Below are 24893 nucleotides of genomic sequence, written 5' to 3' on the forward strand. Positions count from 1 at the left end.
AAAACCCAACAGAAAAAAGTAAAATTATGAACAGGCATTTCCTAGAAAGACAAACATAAGTATATGCAAGGAGATCAAGTTCATTAGTAGTGAGGGGGATGCAAATTAAACCATAATAAGATACCATTCATATTTGCCAGAATGAAAAAATTTTAAAGCTGGATAATACCAGATGCTGACAAAGGTTATGAAACAAACATGTCTCTCATTTGTAGCTGATGGAATGTAAATCGCTACAATCACTTTGGAAACACTTTAGCATTATCTAGTGGTAGTTTACAGTACTAGTCACCAGTAAAGTTGAACACTGGCGCATTTCATTCCAGCAATTCCATTCCTAGGAATGTATCCTAGAGAAAGCTCAGGCATATGTTTATCAAGATAAAAGTGCACAGGGGCGCCTGGGTGGTTCAGTAGGTTAAGCGTCTGTCTTGTGTTCACCCAGCGTTGAGCCGCTAGGCAGGCTCCACGCTCAGTAGGGAGTCTGCTTGTCCCTCTCCCTTTGTACCCCTCCCCACAAGCTCTCTCAAATAAATAAATAAAATCTTTAAAAAAAAAAGATACAAGTGCACAAATGCTAAGAGCAACATTATTTAATAATGAAAACAGGAGCACCTAAAAACATAGGAACAACTCAAATGTTCATCAAACAGTAGCTAGATAAATAATTAGTGTACCGAAGTTGTACACTGACTTATTTCATAGCAATGAAAATTAATGAGCGTTAACTGTATTCACTAGTATGAATTAATCTAAAAAATGTAGCACTGAGGGGCGCCTGGGTGGTTCAGTTGGTTAAAGCCTCTGCCTTCAGCTCAGGTCATGATCCCAGGGTCCTGGGATGGAGCCCCCAGCCCCAAATCGGGTTCTCTGCTCAGCAGGGAGCCTGCTTCCTCCTCTCTCTCTGCCTGCCTCTCTGCCTACTTGTGATCTCTGTCTGTCAAATAAATAAAATCTTAAAAAAAAAAAAAGAATAAGCTGCATACATTAAGCCTCTTTGTCTCTAGAGACTTTATTGTACGTTTCCTCGGAGAAAGATCCCTGTGTTCTGTGACTGCAGGGCTTTGGCTAACTCCAGGAAGTCTCAACAGGGAGACCTGAAGGACTTAGCATCCCCATTCCGGTTTGTCAGCGGAGCGGAGTCTGTCCCAGCGTTTGCTTCCTCCACTAGAGGCTGCAGTGTACATGCTGCATTCAGCCGTTTTTCTCAGTCTCTGCCATGTGGAACAGTTCTGGAGCCTGTCTTTGTCTGTCATAACAGTGGTATTTTTTTTTTTAAGATTTTATTTATTTATTTGACAGACAGAGATCACAAGTAGACAGAGAGGCAGGCAGAAGGGGGGGGCAGACTCCCCACTGAGCAGAGAGCCTGATGCGGGGCTCCATCCCAGGACCCTGAGATCATGACCCGAGCCAAAGGCAGAGGCTTAACCCACTGAGCCACCCAGGCGCCCCAACAATAGTAATTTTGAAGAATACTAAAAAAAATGTTTTTAAAGGAACAATTCTTATTTTTAGTCTGTTTGTTATTTTCTCATGATTAGACTCGCTTATGACCTTAGTCAAAATGCAGTATAAATGATGTATTTTTCTCAGAGTATCGCGTCTTGAGGTGCCTAATATCTATGTGCCCCTCACTGGTTACACTAAATTTGGCATCAGGGCTTGAGCTCAGGACCATGAGACTGAGACTCGAGCTGAGATCAAGAGTCAGACATTCATCTGGCTGAGCCACCCAGGTACCCCCGGTTTCACTCATTTTGATGATTTGGCCAAGGTGTTGCAGTTTCTCCACTATAAGGGAGAGGAATTTTTAAAGGAATTTCTTTGGAGAGAGTTTTTGGTCGGCTCTGAACCTTGCTCCCCTCCCAATGGAGAAGTAGGTACGTGATTTCCTCCTCACCTCAAGTCCAAAGTGAGAGGCTTCCACTAGGAAAGCCTAATGTATGTTCTCTGAGTTTATCAGGTCACAGTTCACTGGTGTCTGACTCCTTTTCAGGAAATCTGGAGATCAAGAGGAGAGCTGGCTTGTTGCTTAGAATGGAGCAGGGGAGAGTGTCTAGTAAATTGAGATCCGCGTTTTTCTAGAATTTGTTAGGCCATCAGCGCATGAATGTTCTCCATGAACCCTCTGTGAAAGAGAGCCTGTTTGGGGTCATTGCATAATCTGACTCAAAGGCCACATAAATGAGAAGCAGGAGGAGCCCCAGCGAATTCCTAGTGTTTTGGAGTGAATTAAGGTACTTGGAATAGAGCATATCCGTTCAGAATGGCAGCTGAGACTCCACCAATGATTTGTAGGGTGCATCTCCTAAGAACCCATGAAGAGCCCGAAAGAGAAAGAGTGAGCTTTAAATACCCACAAGCATAGAAGGCGTACAACCATCTTTTTTTTTTTTTTAAGATTTTATTTATTTGTTTGACAGAGATCCGAAGTAGGCAGACAGGTAGGCAGAGAGAAAGGGGTCAGGGGGAAGCAGGCTCCCTGCTAAGCAGAGAGCCTGACGTGAGGCTGGATCCCAGGACCCCAAGATCATAACCTGAGCCAAAGGCAGAGGCTTAACCCACTGAGCCACTCAGATGCCCCAAGCATACAACCATCTTTTGTAAAGTAAGAACATTTCTTTCCTCCTTTTGGTGGAGGGCGGTGGGTCAGAAAGAAAGGGTAGTCAAATCCTAGTAAGCAATGGTATCAGTTTGGAGAAGGGAAAGAGCGCCATGCTCCCCTCTGCCACTGACAGGAGTTAACCCACTGCAGAGCACATCAGCAGGACAGGGCGAGAGCTAGCATTAAACTAACCTTGAAGCTTCCTTTATTTTACAGGATCAAACATTTTTATTTAAAATGGAATTGAGACTATGTTTCTGATTTAGAGTAACTATACAAACTTTAATTATATAAGAATGATTTTTTTAAAAGGATTTTATTTATTTATTTATTTATTTGAGAGAGACAGAGATATTGAGAGCATAAACAGGGGGAGTGGCAGGGAGAGGGAGAAGCAGGCTTCTAGATGCGGGGTTGGATGCTAGGACCCTGGGATCATGACCTAAGCCTAAGACAGACACATAACTGACTGAGCCACTCAGGTGTCCCAGAATGATTTTTTAAAAAAAGGTTTTGGGCGCCTGGGTGGCTCAGTTGGTTGGGTGACCGCCTTTGGCTCAGGTCAAGATCCCGGAGTCCCAGGATCGAGTCCTGCATCAGGCTCCCTGCTTGGCCCGGAGTCTGCTTCTCTCTCTACCCTCCCCTCTCTCGTTCTCTCTCTTTTTCTTTCTCTCACAGAAATAAAAATCTTAAAAAATATATATTCTTATTTATTTGTCAGAAAGAGAGCGTGCATGCGCAGGCAGGGGAAGCAGCGGACGGAGGGAGAAGCAGGCTCCCTGCTGAGCAAGGAGCCGGGTACAGGGCTCCATTCCAGGACCCCAGGATCATGACCCCTGCCAAAGGCAGATGCTTAACCAATGAGCCACCCAGGCATCCCAAGAATGATTTTAAAAAGCATGTGACTGCTTTAGTCAAGGAAAAACCATATCTGAATAAATGTTATTTAGTTGTTTGAAAATCTATTTTTTTTAAGAGATTTTATTTATTTATTTGACAGACAGAGATCACAAGTAGACAGAGAGGCAGGCAGAGAGAGAGAAGGGGAAGCAGGCTCCCTGCAGAGCAAAGAGCCCGATGTGGGGCTCGATCCCAGAACCCTGGGATCATGACCTGAGCCGAAGGCAGAGGCTTTAACCCACTGAGCCACCCAGGTGCCCCTCTATCCATTTTTTTTTTTTAAGATTTTATTTATTTATTTGACAGACAGAGATCACAAGTAGGCAGAGAGGCAGGCAGAGAGAGAGGAGGAAGCAGGCTCCCCACCGAGCAGAGATTATGCAGGGCTGGATCCCAGGAACCTGAGATCACTACCCAAGCTGAAGGCAGAGGCTTTAACCCACTAAGCCACCCAGGCGCCCTCTTCGACCCATTTTTTTAAAAGAAGATTTTATTTATTTATTTGAAAGAGAGAGCACGAGATGGGGGAGGATCCAAGGAAGAAGCAGACTCCCCTCAGAGCAAAGGAGCCTGATGTGGGGCTCGATCCTGGGACTCTGGAATCATAACCTAAGTTGAAGGCGGACGCTTAACCGACTGAGTCACCCAGGTGCCCCAAATCTATTCATTTTTGAATAGGTAGTATATTACATGATTTAAATAAAAATGAGACTAAGAGTCTGCATGGAGTAATCTCCTCAGGTCTGTCCCCATCCATTCAATAACCATTCTCTTACAGGTACGCACTTCTATGTGTTTATTGTTAAATATTTCTTTATGCAAATGTAAGCAGATATGAATGTTACATCCCTATCTCTTACACTAAAGGTAACATAACTTTCAAAAGTTCTTTTTTAAAAATCGTGGTAAAATATACATAACTAAATTTATGTCCCCTTTTTTTAAAAAAAAGATTTTATTTATTTTAGAGAGAGAGAGCGCACGCGAGCAGGGGAAGGAGCAGAGGGGGATGGGGAGGGAGATAATAGCAGACTCTGCTCTGAGCCCAGAGCCTGACGCAGGTCTTGATCGCACAACACTGAGACCATGATCTGAGCTGAAGCCAAGAAGTCGTTGCCCATCTGACTAGGCTGTCCAGGCACCCCAAAATCTACCCTTTTAAAAAAATTTAATTTTTTAATTTTAATTTTAATTTTTTTAAGTTTTTATTTATTTATTTAACAGAGAGAGGCACAGCAAGAGAGGGGACATAAGCAGGGGAATGGGAGCAGGAGAAGCAGGCATTCCACCGAGCAGGGAGCCTGACGCAGGGCTCCATCCCAGGACCCTGGGATCATGACCTGAGCTGAATCAGACACCTAACGACTGAGGCACCCAGGTGCCCCCAAATTTACCCTTTTAGTTTTTTTTTTTAATTTTTTAAAAGATTTTATTTATTTATTTGACAGACAGAGATCACAAGTAGGCAGAGAGGCAGGCGGAGAGAGAGAGAGGAGGAAGCAGGCTCCCTGCTGAACAGTGACCCTGATGCGGGGCTTGATCCCAGGACCCTGAGATCATGACTGGAGCCGAAGGCAGAGGCTTAACCCACTGAGCCACCCAGGCACCCCTTGGTTTACCTTTTTGAGGAACTGCCAAGCTGATATTTTAGGGCGGCTGCTCTATTTTACATTCTTACCAGTAATGTGGGAGGATTCCAGTTTCTCAACACCCGACACTCTTACTTTCTGTTTGTTTCTGACAATAATCCATCCTAACTGTGTGAAGTGGTATCTCATTGTGGTTTTGATTTGCATTTCTCTATTGGGTACTGATATCAAGCATCTTTTCATGTTCATATTGGCCATTTGTAATATGGCCAATTTTTTTGTTGTGGTAAAATATACATAACATTGTACCATTTTGACCATTTTTAAGTGTTCACGTCAGAGGCACTAACCGCACTCATGTGGGTATGCAGCCATCACCACCATCCAGCTCTAGAAATTTTTTACCATCTCAAACTGCAATCTGTACCCATTAAACAAGAACCCCTTATTCCCTTTTCTTCCTCCAGCCCCAGGCAGCCATCATTCTACTTTCTGTCTCTGTGCACCTAACTGTTCTAGGTACCATAGATGAGTGGAAGCATACAGTATTTGTCCGTTTGTAACTGGCTGATTTTACTTAGCTTCATGTCCTCAAGGTTCATCCATGTGGTAGTATGTGTTAGGGTTTCCTTCCTTTTAAGCCTGAGTGATATTATACATCTCTGCTACGTTTTATTTGTTCATTCACCTGTTGGTTGACATTTGGGCCTTTTCTACCTTTTGAATATTGTGAATAATGTTGCTATGAACGTGATGTACAAACACCTGTTCTAGGGACACCTGGGTGGCTCAGTGGGTTAAGCTGCTGCCTTCCGCTCAGGTCTTGATCTCAGGGTCCGGGGATCGAGTTCTGCTTCAGACTCCTTGCTCAGCAGGGAGCCTGCTTCTCTCTGGGCCTCTGCCTGCCTCTCTGCCTGCTTGTGCTCTTTCTCTTTCTCTCAGACAAATAAATAAATAAAATTAACTACAACAACAATAAATACCTGTTCTAATCCCTGTTTTCATTTCTTTGGGGTGTACAGTTAGGAGTGGGGTTGCTTGATCAAATGGTAATTCCATACTTCCCTTTTTGAGGAACTTCCGAGCTATTTTTCACAGTGGCTGCACCATCTTATGCTCCTGCCAGTGATGGACAAGAGTTCCATTTTCTTCACATCCCACATTTATTTTTTTATTTTTATTTTTTATTTTTAAGTAGACTTTTTATTTTTAAATAGACTTTTAAGTAGACTGGTGCAGAGCCCAGTGCAGGGCCTGAACCCACAACCCTGAGCTCAACACCTGAGCTGAGATCAAGAGTCGGAGGCTTAGACGACTGAGTCACCCAGGTGTCCTGGTTTTTGATAATAGCCGTCCTCAAGTGAGTGAAGTAATGTCTCATTATACTTTTGATTTGCTTTTCCCTCATTACTGATGATGTCCCTTTTCATGTGCCTGTTGGCCATTTGTGCTTTTTTATTGTTGTTGTTTTGTTTTGTTTTAGATTTTATTTATTTGTTTGAGACAGAGAGAGCGAGCAAGATCAAGAAGAGCACAAGGAGGAGAAGCAGCAGGCGAGAGGGAGAAGCAGCTCCCTGCCGGCGGATCCCAGGGCTCCAGGATCATGACCCGAGCCCAGCAGATGACCAAACCTCTGAGCCACCCAGGTGACCCATTATTGGCTATTTGTATGTCTTCTCTGGAGAAATGTTTATTTCAAGTTCTTTGCCTACATTCGAATTAGGTTGTTTGTTTTTTGTTGTTGGGTTGCAGGAGTTCTTTATATACCCTTATTTTAAAGATTTTATTTACTTTGGGAGAGGGGGAGAGAGAGAGAGAGCAGGGGAAGGGGCAGATGGAGAGAGAGAATCTCAAGCAGACTCCACACTGAGCATGGTGCCTGATGTGGGGCTCAATCTCACAGCTCTGACATCATGACCTGGGCTAAACCAAGAGTTAGGCATTTAACTGAGCCACCAAGGTGCCCTTGAATTCTTTATATATTCTAGGTATGAATCCCTTATCAAATATATGATTTTCAAATATTTTCTCCCATTCTATTGTTTTTTCATTTTGTTGATATTGTATTTAGATATACAAAAGTTTAGTTTTGATTAAGTCCTATATATCAATCTTTTGTTGTTGCCTATGCTTTTGGTATTACATCCAAGAAATCATTGTCGAATTTAACGTCATGAAGATTTTTCCTGAAATACAGGCTGCTGTACGGCTGAGGGATGGTAGCTGCTATGCAAAAGGTTAAAATTCACTAAAATTTACCAGCCTTTTTGTCAGGCTCTGGCCTGGATGTTCCAAGTGTTTGACTAAACTTCAGGATGTCCAAGTATTTGCTTTAGACAAGTTCCTGCTTGATTTTATTTTATTTTATTTTATTTTATTTGACAGGCAGAGATCACAAATAGGCAGAGAGGCAGTCAGAGAGAGAGAGGAGGAAGCAGGCTTCCCGCTGAGCAGAGAGCCCGATGCAGGGCTCGATCCCAGTTCCCTGAGATCATGACCTGAGCCAAAGGCAGAGGCTTTAATCCACTGAGCCACCCAGGCACCCCAAGTTCCTGCTTGTTAAGTAGTTGTTTAGGTAGCGAGATGATTTCCTGGTATCTTTCTCAAAGTCTCCTTGTGCTTTTTTAAATTTAATTAAAAAAAATTTTTTTAGGGCGCCTGGGTGGCTTAGTGGGTTAAGCATCTGCCTTCAGCTCAGGTCATGATCTCAGAGTCCTGGGATGGAGCCCCACCTCGGGGTCTCTGCTCAGCCAGGAGCCTGCTTCTTCCCCCCTCTCTTTCTCTCTCTCTCTCTCTCTGCCTGCCTCTCTGCCTACTTGTGATCTCGTCTGTCAAATAAATAAATAAAATCTTTAAAAAGAAAAGATTTTATTTATTAGAGAGAGAGAGAGAGAGAGAGCGCGAGCATGCACAAGCAGGGGGAGGGGCAGAAGGAGAGGAAGGCTCCCTATGGGGCTCAATCCAAGGACTCCAAGATCATGACTTGAGCTGATGGCAGATGCTTAACCCAGTGAGCCACCCCGGCACCCGTTTTATGTTTCTTGTATTTTTTTTTTTTGTTTTGTTTTTTTAGACTCATCAGTCTGTTCTGGAGATCTGTCTGTATATCACTACCTGGAAATTTCCCTCATTTTCTTTAATAGATACATAATATTCTATAGTATGGACATATCATAGTTTATTCTACCTTTTCTCTATTGCTAAATACTTGGGTTTTTCTAGTCTTCAGTATTACAAGCAGTGATGCAATGAAAAATTGTGTGAGTGTATGACTTTGTATGGGTACAGGTTACATACACAGGTCTATCTGTGGGACTCGTTCTAAAAGTGGAATGGTTGGATCAAAGGTAAATGCCTCTGCAGTTTTGGTAAGTTTTGCTAAAAAATCCTCCATAGAAGTTATACCCTTATCCCACCAGCAATGTATGAGAGTGACTATTTTCCTAGAGCTTCAAAACTAATGTGTTTTAAACTTTTGGAATTTTTGTCATTTTAATTTGCATCTTTCTCTTTATGAGTGAGAGTATCCTTTCCAAGATTTAAGGGTCATTTCTGGAAAAAGACTCAAGAGGACACAATGAATATAAATAAAATTACTTTTTCATTGAATCCCTTGAATCTTTGTTGTTCAAATGCAGCAGTTATCGTTTTCCTGGGGGAAACTATCACTGGGAGCTTAAATTTGTTGCTGCTTCATAATAGAGACAAAGCAGGAGATCAGAAAGAGAGTCAGTTGAAGAAGTGGAGTAATGAACTTTCTGGTTTTTTTTTTAATACAGAATGAATATTGTTGAATGTGTGTGAGGGTGCTGCCGGACTTGAATGGTGCTTCTCAGCTCCCCATCCTTTCCTTTTAGTGGCTCTGAAGGAGGGCCCATGTGATTATTCTCGGAAATAAATAGCAATAGTTTTTAATGGGGCTTCAACTACACAGGATATTCAGGACTCTTCAGCTCGCCTCTTACTTGGGTGTTCTGAGTTATATGGCTTACATATAGCCTAGTTTGTAGTTATTAGCCTATTTCCGGCTGTTTTGAAATTGTGTGTGTGAATCCTGTTTTAAATAATAAAAATTGCAAAGGATTAGTAAGTTAGTTTGCATGTGTATTTGGTGACTGTTCCAAGAATGCTTGCTTGATAAGAATCTTAGATGGGGACGGGAGAACTGCAAAGAAGGGAGGTCAAAGGGGAATGGAGAAGCAGCACAGGGGACATGCACCCACAGCTGTTTCTCTGGCGGTGGGGGGGGATCAGATCAGGATCTGAATTTGCATCGGCGATAGAGAGCAGTGGAGGAGGGTCCACTTCCAAAGACAAGAACTGGATCCTTTTCAAGGAACATTCTCTGCCACCAGAGCAGAAGATCCTGGCAACATCTGGCTAGCAGAATTCCAAAGGTTCTGTGAACAAGTAACTGTCCTGTGTCTCCCATTCTTGTCTTTTATGATGGTATCCTTTATTGTGGTTATCCTTCTCCCATCTCACGATTGCATGTTGGATATGTGTGAGGCAGATGATTTTAGTCATAAGAGCAGCCACACCGAAGGAGTTGCACCTGTCTCTGATACAGATCTCAAAATCTTGGATTTTGAGCCGTGTGTTGCAATTGGATGAAAGTTACCCAGGCAAAGCACCACATGTCGCGATTGCATTTATATGAGATGTCAGTAAGATGCAGGTCTATGCACAGAATATAGATTAAGGGTTTCCTAGGACTAGAGATTGGGGTAGGGGGAATGTGACTGCTAATGGGTGTAAGGTTTTGGGGGCTGATGAAAATGTTCTAAAATTGTGGTGGTGATTGCACAAGTTTGTGATGAATATACTAAAAAGCATTAAATTGTGCACTGTTTTTAAAAAAAATATTTTATTTATTTTCTTGACAGAGAGAGAGAGAGAAAGAGAAGAAGAAGAAGACTCCTACTGAGCAGGGAGTCTGATGAGGGACTCCGTCCCAGAACCCCAGGATTATGACCTGAGCCAAAGGCAGACACTTAACCAACCGAGCCACTCAGGCGCCCCTAAATTGTGCACTTTTATAGGTAAATTGAATGCTGTGTGAATTAAAATTCAATAAAGCTGTTTTGTTTTGTTTTGTTTTGTTTTATTTTAAAGCGGACTCCATGTTCAGTGACGAACCTATGCCCTGAGATCAAGACCTGAGGTGAAATCAAGAGTGGTACGCCCACATGACTGAGCCTCTCAGGTGCCCCATTAAAACTGTTTTTCTTTTTTTTTTTTAATTGAGATTTTGTTTAATTATTTGAGAGAGAGAGAGCACAAGCAGGGGTTGGGAGAGAGGCAGAGGGAGAGGGAGAAGCAGACACCCTGCTGTGCAGGGAGCCTAACACAGAGGTCAGTCTCTGGACTCTAGGATCATGAGCTGAGCCAAAGGCAGATGCTTAACAGACTAAGCCACCCAGGTGCCCCAGGACCTGTTCGTTTTAAAAAGACTGTTCAGAAAATGGAAAGATTTAGCCAACATTGGGTATAAGCGTATGAAATAATATTTATCTAATAAAGGATTTCTATGATGAATATAAATTAGGCTTGATATATATATATATATATATATATATATTTTAAGATTTTATTTATTTATTTGACAGAGAGAGACATGCAGGGAGAGTGGCAGACAGAGGGAGAGGGAGAAGCAGGCTCCCTGCTTAGTGGGGCTCAGTCCCAGGACCCTGGGATCATGACCTTAGCCAAAGGCAGATGCTTAACTGACTGAGCCACCCAGGCGGCCCAGGTTTGTTATATATTTATTCATATTGACATTTTCATTACCATTCTTCTTTGTCTACACTAATACTTTCTGGCTTAAGGTTTACTTGTTATGTCTCAAAATAAAAAAGAGCAAAAAATACATACTTTTTTTTCTCATCTGACATGATCAGAAATCGATTTTGTGGGGCGCCTGTCTCTCTCTCAAATAATAAAGAAAATTTAAAAAAAAATCAATCTTGTGGTTATAGAAAGATATGTTGTAAAGTGAAGAAAAAAGGATATGTTTAGTTCTATAGATAAAGTTTATTTTATGTTGCCCAATATAACATCTTAGGTATATTCAATTATATTTGTTTACAGATCCTCAAAAAGAGAGTGACTTCAATTTTTTTTTGGAAAGTGGCTTCACTTTTTAGAAAGCTTTCGCTGAACAGTTTATAACTCGGAGTTTTAAATTTTAATTAATTGACTAATTTATTTATTTTTAAAGATTTTATTTATTTATTTGTCGGAGAGACACACATGCACAAGCAGAGGTAGCAGCAGGCAGAGGGAGAAGCAGGCTCCCCACTGAGCAAGGAGCCCAGTTTGGGTCTCAATCCCAGGACTCCAGGGCTATGGCCTGAGCCAAAGGCAGACACTTAACCAACTGATCCACCCAGGCATCCCTATAACTCTGATTTTTAAACTACGTCATGTATGTATACACACACACACACACACACACACACACACATGCATAGGCATATTTATATTTATTTTTTTTATTTTTTATTTTTAAGTAACCACTATACCCAGTGTGGGACTTGAAACCACAACCCTGAGATTAAGAGGTGCATGATCCACCAACTGAACCAGGTGCCCCCGTTTATATACTTCTATCTGGTTTGAAATCACTTAAAGAAATTAACTTCTATGATTTAAAAAAAAATACTTATCAGATACTAATATGACTATATCAGCTTCATTTTTAGCTGGTGTTTGTATACTTATCCTTTTTCGTGTTTTTTTCTGTCAACCTTTCTGTTCTTTTTTTTTTTTTAAGGTTTTATTTATTTGAGGGAGAGAGAGCGCATGAGAGTAGGGAGGGGAAGGTGAGAGGGAGAAGGAGAGAGAGAATCTCAAGCAGACTCTGCACTGACCCCAACATGGGGCTTGAACTCACAACCCTAAGATCATGACCTGAGCTGAAATCAAGAGTCGGACGCTTAACCAACTGAGCCACCCAGGCACCCCTCTATGTTCTTATATTTAATTTGGCAACTTGTGCATAGTATATGGTGTATTCTTATCCAATCTGAAATCTGTCTCTAAATTGGTTTTTTATATTTACTTGGTTATTGTTGTAATTGGATTTAAGTCTGTTGTCTTGCTTTTGGTTTTCTGTTGGTCTTCTCTGGGTTTTTGTCCCTTTATTCCTTCTTTTTTGCCTTCCTTTATATAAAGGAAATATTTGTATTCATCTGTTTTTCTCTTCTATTCTCTTTTCATTTATAACTTCTTACAATTCTTTTAGTGGCCACCCTGGAAATTACAATATATATTTTGGTGTATATATATTTATAGTCTACTTCAGTTAGTACTTTGAGGAATATAAGAATCTTATTATAGTCAAAGTTAATTTACCTCTTCCTACTTTTTGTATTATTGTCATTTATTTTACTTCTGCATGTGTTTTAAGTTCCACAAGATCTTACTGTTGTTTTAAGCAACAACATTTATTTATACTTAATTATTTTTTTAAAAGATTTTATGTATTTAAGAGAGAGAGAGAGAGACAGAGCACAAGTGCATGAGCAAAGGGAGGGGCAAGGGAGGGGTAAAAGGAGGGGCAGAGGGAGACTGAGCCACCCAAGCCCCCTATTTATACTTACTTATATCATGAACTTTAACATACTTAAATTTAGCAATACATTTTACCTCTTTATCTTTAAGCAGTTCTTTTCTTTCATCTGAGGTCACCCTGAAGAACTCTCTCTAGTATTTCTTAAAAATCAGATCTGCAGGACACCTGGGTGGTTCAGTTGGTTGAGCGTTGGACTCTTGGTTTTGGCTCAGGTGGTGATCTTAGGGTTGTGAGATCAAGTCCCAAGTCTGACTCCGCACTCAGCATGGAGTTTGCTCGAGATTCTCATTCCTTCTCCCTCTGCCCCTCCTGCTTGTGCACTCCCTCTCTCTTTCTCTCTCAAATAAGTAAATTAACTAAAAAAAAAATTTTTTTAAGGGGCACCTAGGTGCCTCAGTTAGTTAAGTGTTTGCCTTTGGCTCGGGTCATGATCTCAGGGTTCTGGGATTGAGTCCCACATTGGGCTCTGGGCTCAGCAGGCATCCACTTCTCCCTCTCCCTTCTGCCCCTCCCCCTTGCTTGTGTGCTCATGCTCGCTCTCTCAAATAAATAAATAAACAAACTCATAAAAAAAATTTTTTAAGTTGTGGAAAAGAACATGCAACATGAAATTTACCAACTCTTCATGTTCAAGTATACAGTTCAGTAGTGTTAAGTATATTCACTTTTGTGTAATAGATCTTCAGAACAAAAACTCTGTACCCACTAAGCAATAGCTCCCCATTTCCCTCTATCCCCATCTTCATATAATATTTGTCCTTTTTATGGTTGGCTTATTTCACTTAGCATAATATCCTGATGTTGTAGCTTGAGACAGGATTTTGATTTCAAGACTAACTAATAGTCTGTGTGTATTTACCAATTTTGTTTCTACATTCATCCATTTATGGACATTAGAGTTGCTTCTACCCATTAGCTATTGTGAAAAATGCTGCTATGAACACGTGTATATAAATATCTCTTTGGATTTCACTTTCAGTTCTTTTGGGTAGATATCAAGAAGTAGGACTGATGGATCATATGGTGATTCTATTTTTATTTTTATTTATTTATTTATTTTTTAAAAATATTTTTATTTATTTATTTGACAGACAGAGATCACAAGTAGGCAGAGAGGCAGGCAGAGAGAGAGAGAGGAGGAAGCAGGCTCCCTGCGGAGCAGAGAGCCCGATGTGGGGCTCGATCCCAGGACCCTGGGATCATGACCTGAGCCAAAGGCAGAGGCTTTAACCCACTGAGCCACCCAGGCGCCCCTGGTGATTCTATTTTTAATTTTTTGAGGAAATGTCATACTGTTTGCCGTGACGACTGCACCATTTTACATTCCTAGCAACAGTGTACATGGGTTCCAAGTTCTGATCATACTTGACAATACTTATTTTCTGTCTTGTTTTATATTTTAGTAATAATCATCCTAACAGTTGTGAGATTGTCTCATCAGTTTTAGTTTCATATGATTGTTGACCATTTGTATGTTATCTTTGGAGAGGACTAGTAGAAAGAAGTATCAGAAAGAATTATTCAGGGGTGCCTGGGTGGCTCAGTCAGTTGGGCATCTGCCTTCAGCTCAGGTTATGATCCCTGGGTCCTGGGATCAAGCCCTGCATCAGGCTCCCTGATGGGCAGGGGAGTCTGCTTCTCCTGCCTCTGCTCTTCTCCTCCTCTTACCTCCCACCCCCTTGTTCTTGCTCACACTCTCTCTCAAATGGGTAAATAAAATCTTTTCTTAAAAAGATTTTGTTTCTTTGTCAGAGAGAGAGAGAGGAAGGGAGAATGAGTGAGCACAAGCTGGGGGAGTGGCAGGCAGAGGGAGAAGCAGGCTCCCTGCAGGGAACCTGATGCTGGATTCCATCCCAGGACCCCGGGATCATGACCCTGAGCCGAAGGCAGACAGTTAACTGAATGAGCCACCCAGGCAACCCAATAAATAAAAATCTTTTTAAAAATAGAGAAAAAAATAGAGAATGAAAGAAAGAAGTGTTCAAGTTGTTTGCCCATTTTTGAATTGGGTTATTTTTTGTTGTTGTTGAGTTGTAGGAATTCTTTATATATTCTGGATATTAACCCCTTATCAATATATAATTAGCAAATATTTCCTCCCATATTAGACGGTAGGCCGCCTTTTTACTCTATTGATTGTATCATTTGATGTATGGAAGTTTTTAAGTTTAATTTAGTCCCGTTTGTCTAGTTTTGCTTTTGGTGTGGTGTCGTGTGTGTCATGTCAAAGAATCATTGCCAAATCCAGTGTTATGAGTCATTTTCCATCTTCTTTTCCTTCGGAGTTTTATAGTTTTAGGTCTTGCGTTTAGGTCTTTAGTCCATTTAAGTTGAAAATATCTTTATATTGTCTTTGTTTTTGCTGATACAGAATTCTGTTTTTTCTTCCAGCACTTAAAAAACGTTATTTCGTTGTCTTCTGACTTCCATAATTTCTTTTGAAAAATTAACTTTCAAACTTATTGGTGTCCTCTCTTTTTAATCTTTCTGTTTTTAAGATTCTTGCCCTTTTAATTTTTTTAAAAGATTTTATTTATTTATTTGACACAGAGAGAGAGACAGTGAGAGAGGGAACACAAGCAGGGGGAGTAAGAGGGAGAAGCAGGCTCCCCACTGAGTAGGGACCCTGGGAGCACGACCCGAGCTGAAGGCAGACGCTCAAGGAGTAAGCCACCGAGGTGTCCCAATTCTTCCCCTTTTTAAAAAAGATATTATTTATGTATGTATGTATTTGAGTGGAAGGGGAGGGACAAGGTGGAGGGAGAGAGAATGTCAAACCAACTTTGGGGTGAGCATGGAGCCCAAGGTGGGGCTCACTCCACGACCCTAAGATCACAACCCATGCTGAAACTAAAAGTTAGAATCTTAACAGACTGAGCTACCAGGCGCCCCAGCATTTTCCCCTTTATATTTGGTTTCCTTCAGTTTGACTGTCTTATGCCTAGCTGTGTTTTCTCTGTCTCATCTGGGACTTGTAGAGCTTATTGAATGTGTGGTTTAAGAGCTTTCATCGGATTGGGGGAATTTTTGTCTACGGTTTCTCCATAGATTGCTTCTTTTCATTCTTTCTTTCCTCTGTTTCTTCAACTTCAATTACATGGTTAGATCTTTCTATCACGTTCTGTAAGTCTCTTATACTCTTTTCGTGTTTTCTTTTTGTGTCTTTTTTACTCTCTGTGCTTCAGTTTGATGCACTGACCTGTTCTCCGGTTTACTATTTATCTGTTCTATTGTATTTAATTTGGTATCAAACCCATCAATTGGATTTTTAAATTCAGATATAATCACTTTCTGTTATAGAGCTTCCAGTTGGCATTTAAAAAATATACAGATTTTTATTTATTTATTTTTTATTTTTTTTAAAGATTTTATTTATTTATTTGACAGACAGATCAGAAGTAGGCAGAGAGGCAGGCAGAGAGGGGAGGAGGAGAAGCAGGCTCCCTGCTGATCAGAGAGCCCGATGCAGCCCCCAAAAAATATATAGATTTTTAAACAGCAGGTGTTAGAGAGGATGTGGAGAAAAAGGAACTTTGGGGGCGCCTGGGTGACTCAGTGGGTTAGGTCTCTCAGCTTTCGGCTCGGGTCATGATCTTGGGGTCCTGGGATCGAGCCCCGCATCAGGCTCTCTGCTCAGCAGGGAGCCTGCTTTCCCCCATCTCTCTGCCTGCCTCTCTGCCTACTTGTGATCTTTGTCAAATAAATAAATAAAATCTTAAAAAAAAATAAATACATAAGAAAAAGGAACTTTTGTGTACTACTGGGAATGCAAACTGCAGCCACCATGGAAAGCAGAATGGAGTTTCCTCAATAAATTAAAAATAGAACTACCCTTTGATCTAGTAATAACACTACTGGATATTTACGCCAAGAATATAAGGAAACTAATTCAAAAGGATATATGCAACCCTGTGTTTACTGTAGCATTATTTACATAGCCAAATTATGGAAGCAGACCAAGTGTCCACTGATAGATGGACAAAGAATATGTTGTATGTGTATATACACATATACCCAGTGGAATGTTATTCAGCCATGACAAAAAATCTTGCCATTTGTAACAACATGGATGAAGCTAGAGAGTATATTGCTAAGTGAAATAAGTCAGTCAGAGAAAGACAGCTAGCGTATGATCTCATATGTGGAATTTAAGATGCAAAACAGGCAAACAAAGGGGAAAAAAGAGAAAATCCAAAAAAACCAGACTTTTTTTTTTTTTTTAAGATTTAATGTATTTATTTAACAGAATGAGAGAGAGAGAGAGAGATTACAAGTAGGCAGAGCAGCAGCCAGAGAGGGGAGGAAGCAGGCTCCCTGCCAAGCAGAGAGCCCGATACGGGGCTTGATCCCAGGACCCTGAGATCATGACCTGAGCCAAAGGCAGAGGCTTAACCCACTGAGCCACCCAGGCGCCCCAAAACCAGACTTTTTTTAACAAATCAAGAGTACACTTACTATGATGAGCACTGAGTAATGTATGGAGTTGTTGAATCACTGTTATTATGCTCCTGGAACTAATATAACACTGTATGTCAACTATATTGGAATTAAAATAAAAAAACAATAAAATAAATATAAAATATATAGATTCTTCTTCATTAGTGAAATTCTTTATCCCTTCTTCTCTTGGATATAAATCATAGATGTTTTGTCCTTGTTTAATTACATTCCAAAAGCAAATTCACCTATTGTCTGGGTTTTTCTTGTTTTTTGATAATTTTTTAGAAGATTTTATTTACTTATTTGACAGAGATCACAAGTAGGCAGAGAAGCAGAGAGAGAGAGGAGGAAGCAGGCTCCCTGCTGAGCAGAGAGCCCCATGTGGGGCTCCATCCCAGGACCCTGAGATCATGAGCTGAGCTGAATGCAGAGGCTTTAACCCACTGAGCCACGCAGGTGCCCCATTTTTTGATAATTTGATCCTTTTCTTTTACTATGTTTTGATTGGATTGGGCCATCATGGATGATGACTTGTACTAATTCTATCTGACAGATAGAACAGCAGTGTACCAGCTTGATTCTAATGTGTTTCTCTTCTCTAATTGTTCATAAACTTGAACTTCTGCTTGTGTTTATTGCACTGCAGTGGCTTCATACAGTTTGTCTTAGGTTGGATTCTTCTAGAGGTTGACTCTGAACCAAGGATTTGGATAAAATGATTAATTAAGAAAATGCTTCCTAGATAAACCATGAAGGGAATGGAAGAAGCAAGATATGCAAGACGCCAAGGGCGGGTACCACATAGGTGAAGACCCAGGATCAGGCTCATCTCCAGAACACTCTGGAACATCAAATATCACCTTAGAGTTGCCTTACCCAAAGGCAAAGGAATTGAGCTTTTGTATCCCCACAGTAGTCTGTTATTGGCTCGGTCTGTCCTAGGGAATGTCACACTTTCAAGCATTTCTTTTTTTTTTATTTTATTTTATTTTATTTATTTCACAGAGAGAAATCACAACTAGGCAGAGAGGCAGGCAGGGAGAGAGGAGGAAGCAGGCTCCCTGCAGAGCAGAGAGCCAGATGTGGGGCTCGATCCCAGGACCCTGGGATCATGACCTGAGCTGAAGGCAGAGGCTTTAACCCACTGAGCCACCCAGGCGCCCCTCTTTCAAGCATTTCTGGCTCTCCTTATGAAAAAGCAACGCCAGTGCCCGTGCCCAATCCCCCAAAGCACAACTTTTTGTTCAAAACTCAACTTTTTGCTCATCATCACACCCTTAGTTAAGGCACTTTCTTAGGCACTTTTTCCCTACTCACTTTCTATGAATTTTTATTACTATAATTATACCATAATGTAAATCTACTTATATACTGTATTTTTATCTGTACTTTATACATAAAAAGAGTATGATTTTTTTTCTCCCAAAGAAGCAATTGTAGCTCCCACTGAGAACACATATGCTGAAGACTGCAGGTGTGAACTGTTAACAACAGAGTGCTTAGTGTTTAGTTGCTGGCGATTGGGTGCATAGGACTGGGAAAAGGGGTCCGAGGGGATTTGGATGGGTTACCAAGAGTTTTGCCACAAAGTTGTTCTAAGTATTTTCTGTAGTTATTATTTTGTGGGAGAGTTAGTCCAATACAAGCTATCTGATCATGGCCAGAGCCAGAGGGCTCCCACTTCTCTTCATTTCTTTCTTTCTTTTGAAGATTTTATTTATTTATTTGACAGACAGAGATCACAAGTAGGCAGAGAGGCAGGCAGAGAAAGAGGGGGAAGCAGGCTCCCTGCTGAGCAGAAAGCCGGACGCGGGGCTGGATCGCAGGACCCTGAGATCATGACCCGAGCTGAAGGCAGAGGCTTAACCCACTCATTCAGGAGGCCAAAAAATACTAGGTGAGTTTTCTTTCTTTCAGCATCTGGTTTTTGGTTATGTGTACCCTTTTTATTAACAGAAAGTTGAGTAAATCGTTAGTAGAAAAGCTGTCTTCCTGAGTATCCACTGAAATTGGGTGTACAAATGAGCTTTCTTAGATTATACAAGTAATTGTCATTTATTTTCATCTTACAACATCTTATTACATCTTACTTTTATTTATAAGGTTTGTTAATAAAAGTATCTCTTAAGGAGTACAGCATTGATACGGAGGACTCTAAAAAAATTAGTGTACAGTCTGATTTTAACAAAGTAAACACATCTCTGTCATCAATCAATGTCCGAATTAAAAAGGGTATATTTCAGGAACAGCAGAAGCCCCCTGGGGTTCCCTCTCAGTTACTGTTCCTCTGGGGTAACCACTCTCCTCACTTTTTCTTTTCTTTTTTTTTTTTTTTTTTTTTTTTGAGAGAGAGTGCAAGACAGGAGAAGTGGGGAAGGGGCGGAGGGGGAGAGAGAGAGAGACAATCTCAAGCAGCCCCCTCCTCAACCCAGAGTCCAACATAGGGCTTGATCTCACAACCCTGATATCATGACCTGAGCCAACCAAGACTTGGACGCTTAGCTGACTGAGCCACCCAGGTGCTCCTATCCTCTTTTTCTGATAAGGCTTTTTTGGGGGGGTACTTGCTTTTGTGCAACTCAAATATCATCTTCAGGAGCACCTGGGTGGCTCAGTCGGTTAAGTCTGAATTCTGTCATCTCATTTTTTACTTTCTCTAATTTTTACCTGTTTTCTCAAAATTTCTATTGTTTCATTAATTTGTTTTAGCTCACTTTGATTTATTAAGCATTTTCAGCTATGATTTTTCGGCTGTTTTGTGGGCATGTTTTAGTTATTTTGTTTCTTTTTTTAAATTTTTTAATTTTTTTTTTAATATTTTATTCATTTGACAGAGAGAAATCACAACTAGGCAGAGAGGCAGGCAGAGAGAGAGGAGGAAGCAGGCTCCCAGCTCAGCAGAAAGCCCAATGCGGGGCTCGATCCCAGAACCCTGGGATCATGACCTGAGCTGAAGGCAGAGGCTTTAACCCACTGAGCCACCCAGGCGCCCCAAATTTTTTAATTTTTTTATTAACATATAATGTATTATTAGCCTCAGGGGTTTAGGTCTGTGCGTCTCCAGGTTTACACACTTCACAGCACTCACCATAGCACATACCTTCCTAATGTTATTTTATTTCTTTAATGATTTTATTTATTTATTTGACAGAGAGAGACAGCAAGAGAGGGAACACAAGCAGCGGGAGTCAGAAGGGAGAAGCAGGCTTCCCGCTGAGCAGGGAGCTGGATTCAAGGACTCTGGCTTTGTGACTGGAGCCAAAGGCAGTCGCATGACCAGCTGAGCCACCAGGGCCCTGGAATGCCCACTCTAAAGGCACTTTGGATGCTGCCCTGCCAGAAGGAGGGCTTTTACATTCAGCGGGAGTTGCAAGAGGCAGAAAGGGGAGAGAGGGCCCAGAGCAAGTCCCTGGGGTGACCGGAGCTGGCAGTGTTCCTGGACTACTTAGGAGAGGCAATGGAAGAAGGTGAATTAGACAGGCCCCTGTGAGTAAGACCCGAATTCCTTATGCTTTGTGAACTCTGCCTTCCAGGGTTAACAGGAAAGGGCCCGCTAGGGTGGCCTTTGGGGGAGGAAGAAAGAAGACCCAGGGGCTGGCACCCCACAAACTTCCCCCAAAGCCAGAAGAGAGAGGAGGCCTAATGAACACAAAAGGCCAAGGCAGCTTGAAAAGAGCCGGTGAGGGCTGGCCAGGGGTGACCAGCTCTGTCTCAGACTGGCGCTGGTGGGCAGGAACCAGGTCTCCCGCCAGCACAAGTGGAGCCCTCAGGCCTGAGGGGAGCCCCTCTAGGGGCAGAGCCTTGGGAATGGGGTCTTCAAGGTCTTCCAGAGCAGCACTGTAGCCCCTTGCTCAGCCCCTCCCCCCCAACCAGTGTGTGGTGTGGGATTGGTGAGTGGGGGCTGGTGGGGAGGTGCTGTTTCCAGGGCCCAGTGTGGCCTCTTGAAGTCCCTGAAGGTGCAGATCCCGGAAGGATTGTTTTCACTTTTTGTCTGGGCCTTTTTTTGCCTTTGTCCTTGTGTCCCTGTACTGGTCCAGCGGCTTCTATTCCCTATGGTGTTATCTCAGTGTGAGCCTTTATTCTGTCCTATTTCTGATTTTTACTATTTGCGTTTCCTCCTGTTCGTCTTGCTTCTATCTGCTTCCTCACTCACAAATGTTGGTATTATGTAGATCTTGCGGCCTCTTGTGTTTTATTTTTTTCTACCCATTTCTGTTTTGGCATTTTGGGAATATACGTGACTAGGTAATCAATGTCAGAAGAAAGATCAGAGTGAAGAGGAAGTAATGATTAATTCTGCTGAGAGAAATCTGATAAGGTTTTACAGGGCAGATAACACCTGAGGTGGGTTTTGAATGACAGTACCTCAGTAGATAGGCCAAATAACTTAATCAAAGAAATGATTTGGGAGCAGTTCTCTTGAGATTGGTTCATTTTTCCTCTCCCAGGGCAGTATTTTCCTATAGTACAGCAACTCATATCGATCTTAATTTTCTTATAATCATATGTTAATGTAAATATGTCTAATAGAAGTCAGGGAAGTATATGGTTTTACTACTCGGAGGGATCAGTAGATTAAAAAGAGTAAGTTAAGAATGGAACTGCCTAGGGGTGCCCTGCTGGCTCAGTCCGTGAAGTGCCCGGCTCTTGATCTCAGGGTTGTGAATTCAAGCGAGCCCCACGTTGGTTGTAGAGATTACTTAAAAAAAAAAAAAAAGAAAGAAAAAAATGAGTACTTAGAGCATGTGGCTTTTTTTTTTTAATATTTTATTTATTTATTTGACAAAGATCACAAGTAGGCAGAGAGGCAGGCAGAGAGAGGAAGGGAAGCAGGTTCCCTGCTGAGCAGAGTCCAATATGGGGCTCAATCCCAGGATCCTGAGATCATGACCTGAGCCGAAGGCAGAGGCTTAACCCACTGAGCCATTCAGGTGCCCCCCCCCCTTTTTTTTTAAGATTTCATTTATTTATTTGAGAGAGAGAGAGTGAGTGCAAGTGGGGTAGGAGCAGAGAGAAGGGACCAGCCCACCGTGCTGAGCACGGAGCCCGACTGGGGGCTAGATGCAGGATTGGATCTCATGACCCCAAGAGTATGACCTCAGCTGAAACCAAGAGTCATGGGCCCAAAGACTGAGCCACCCCAGTGCCCCAAGAGCATATGGCTCTCGATCTCAGGATTGTGAGTTCAAGCCCCACATTGGGCAGAAAGCCTACTTAAGAAGAGGAGGGGAGTCACCTGGCTGGCTCAGTTGATGGAGCGTGTGACTCTTGATCTCGGGGTTGTGAGTTTGAGCCCCATGTTGGGTGTAGAGATCACTGAAAAATAAAATCTTAAAAAAGAAAAAAAAAAAAGAATGGAAACTATTTATCTTGAAATCACAGGTAGAAGAAGAGGGCACGGTGAAGGATACTAAGAAGTGAAATCAGAGAATTATAAGGTAAACCAAAAAAGAGTGGTCTCAGAAAAGCCAAGGAGGAAGAGAGTTTTAATAATGAGTCAGTGATCAATAATGTAAAATGTGGACAGGTTAAGTTGAACGTACCCTCAAGGCATCACATTTAGTGGGTAGGAAGTCATTAAGGATTCTTAGTGATTTCATTGGCTTCATTTTCCTTTAGATACTTGGGGGTTGCTAAATTTTTTTTTAAAAGATTTTATTTATTTATTTGACAGAGAGAGATCACAAGTAGATAAAGAGGCAGGCAGAGAGAGAGAGAGAAGCAGGCTCCCTGCTGAGCAGAGAGCCGGATTTGGGACTTGATTCCAGGACCCTGAGATCATGACCTGAGCCGAAGGCAGTGACTTAACCCACTGAGCCACCCAGGCACCCCGGGGGTTGCTAAAATTTAATCTTGTTTTAGATCTATGTAAAATACTTACATGGTTTCAAAGTCAAGTGTTTAAAACATGTCTGGCTTTCATCTGTCTTCTGTATCCTGTTCTTCCTCCCACCCCATTGATAACAATTTCTTTTTAATTTTATGATTTATTTTCCCTTTGTGTTTTAGAGTTGAAACTTTTTTCTATGCTCAAGTACATATGGGTAGGTGGCCCCACCTGCCTCTAGTCCCACTACCCTTCACAAGTAGGAACATTTACCTTCCATCTGTGCTTTAGTGAATGTCTCAGCTTTGGTAGCTTGTAACCAGGTCAGAGTGCAGGCAGAAGGGTTGGCGGCGTGGGTCTGCTTGGGCATCTAGTACCTGGTGAGCCAGTTAGTCTGACCTGGGTAGCGGCATTCCAGGATTAATGGTAGTAATCACCTTTGCAAGTCTGAGGAGTACTGAGGGAAATTTGTGCCTTGCCCTCAGCATCATAGCATTACCAACCTGCTGTCCAGATATTCCTGTGAAATCTTTTTTTTTTAAGATTTTACTTTTAAGTAAAATAAACCCATTATGGGGCTCACACTCACAACCCTGAGATCAAAAGTCGTAATAGGCTCCATCGACTGAGTTGGCCAGTCCTGTAAAAGATTCCTGTAAAATCTTAAACCAGAAATTATGAACTGAGGTCATCCCATGACTGAAGGCTTCTGTTGGTCACTGGAGAATCTCTTTAAGGATTGGTTTAGAGTCTTCGAATATTCTTTCTCGGGATATGGTTTTCTATCCCATTCTTTGGAATTTTCTTTGCTGGTAGCATAGACAAGTAATAGGAAGAAAATCAACAATCCAGGAATGGGACTCTCAGTTCAAGTCCAAGGGCAACAGCAGTTTGATCTGTGTGGAGCACAACATCAAACAAACAGAGTTCCCTCAGAAGTTTCTCATTCTCGTTGGCTTTTTTAGAAGTCGTCTTTGTGAAAATATAAGTAACTCTGTAGAAGTACATCTGGACCTTCTCCAGAGACGATCACCACGCTATCTGGGTTCTCCCGGATGTACTTGGAAATTAATATCTCCTGAAGTGTGAACTGTTGCACGGTTCTAAGTTTCCAAGGAAAAGGTGACTTCATTCGGTATCTGAATGCCTTCCTCCAAGTCCAAAGGACTTCATGATGTCACTCCCAATGTCATTTGCTGCCTTTCCAGCAGCCAGTAAATGAGGACCGTCTTCCAAGCCAACTGCAAGTGTCTGGAGAACATAGTCTACCAGAGCCTCTTTTCGCTGCTTCAACAGGGCGACAGCAGCCAAGCCAGAATCAGCGCCCCCGGATCAAAGACATCCAGTCCTTCTGCCTGTCAGGTAATGTTCCCGACCCATGGAGATGTACATGTACATGCATAAGGATCCAAAGGTAGACATGTATAGGAAGAGGAAAAGAGAGCATGAGTGAATCTGCTTCTGCAGGCAAATGTTAGTTACTTTACCACCGAGGAATCACAACGGGTTTGCCTTGAGCTTCCTTATTAAGGATCGGTGTCCCCTGCCCTTGCATCATCGGTTTGTCCTCTCCGCTGGGTGGCTGGGAGCATTTGCACATCCACACCCCCTGCACCGGCTTTCATCTTCCATCTCTCCCTCTCCTTTATAGCAAAAGTCCTTGAAAGGGTTGTCTGTACTGCTGCCTCCAGTTCTCACCTTCTCTCCAGTTTCCACGTCAAGACCCGGGAGTATGTTCTCCACAGTTGGAGAGGGCATGCAGGCGTTCGTTTCTACAGTGATGATACGTAACCATTTCCATGGATGCAACTTTGTCGCTTGACTTTAAATCCAAAATTTGATAGTGTCTCAGAAGAAAAGGCTCCACTTTTTTTTTTTTTTGAAAGTCTCCATTTTGTTAAAGGAATTGTGATGTGCTTCAGGTTAAAAAGCCCTTTAGCTTCTAAACGCACA

At 41.9% G+C, this 24893-nt stretch overlaps 1 pseudogene; it reads right to left on the reverse strand.

Moving 5' to 3' along the window:
- Window positions 1–24320, reverse strand: part of LOC123956093 — a 48447-nt pseudogene extending 24127 nt beyond the window's left edge.
- Window positions 24321–24893: the final 573 nt, after the last annotated feature.

Source organism: Meles meles, chromosome 14 (genome assembly GCF_922984935.1).
Source record: "Meles meles chromosome 14, mMelMel3.1 paternal haplotype, whole genome shotgun sequence".
In the NCBI taxonomy this organism is placed as follows: Eukaryota; Metazoa; Chordata; class Mammalia; order Carnivora; family Mustelidae; genus Meles; species Meles meles.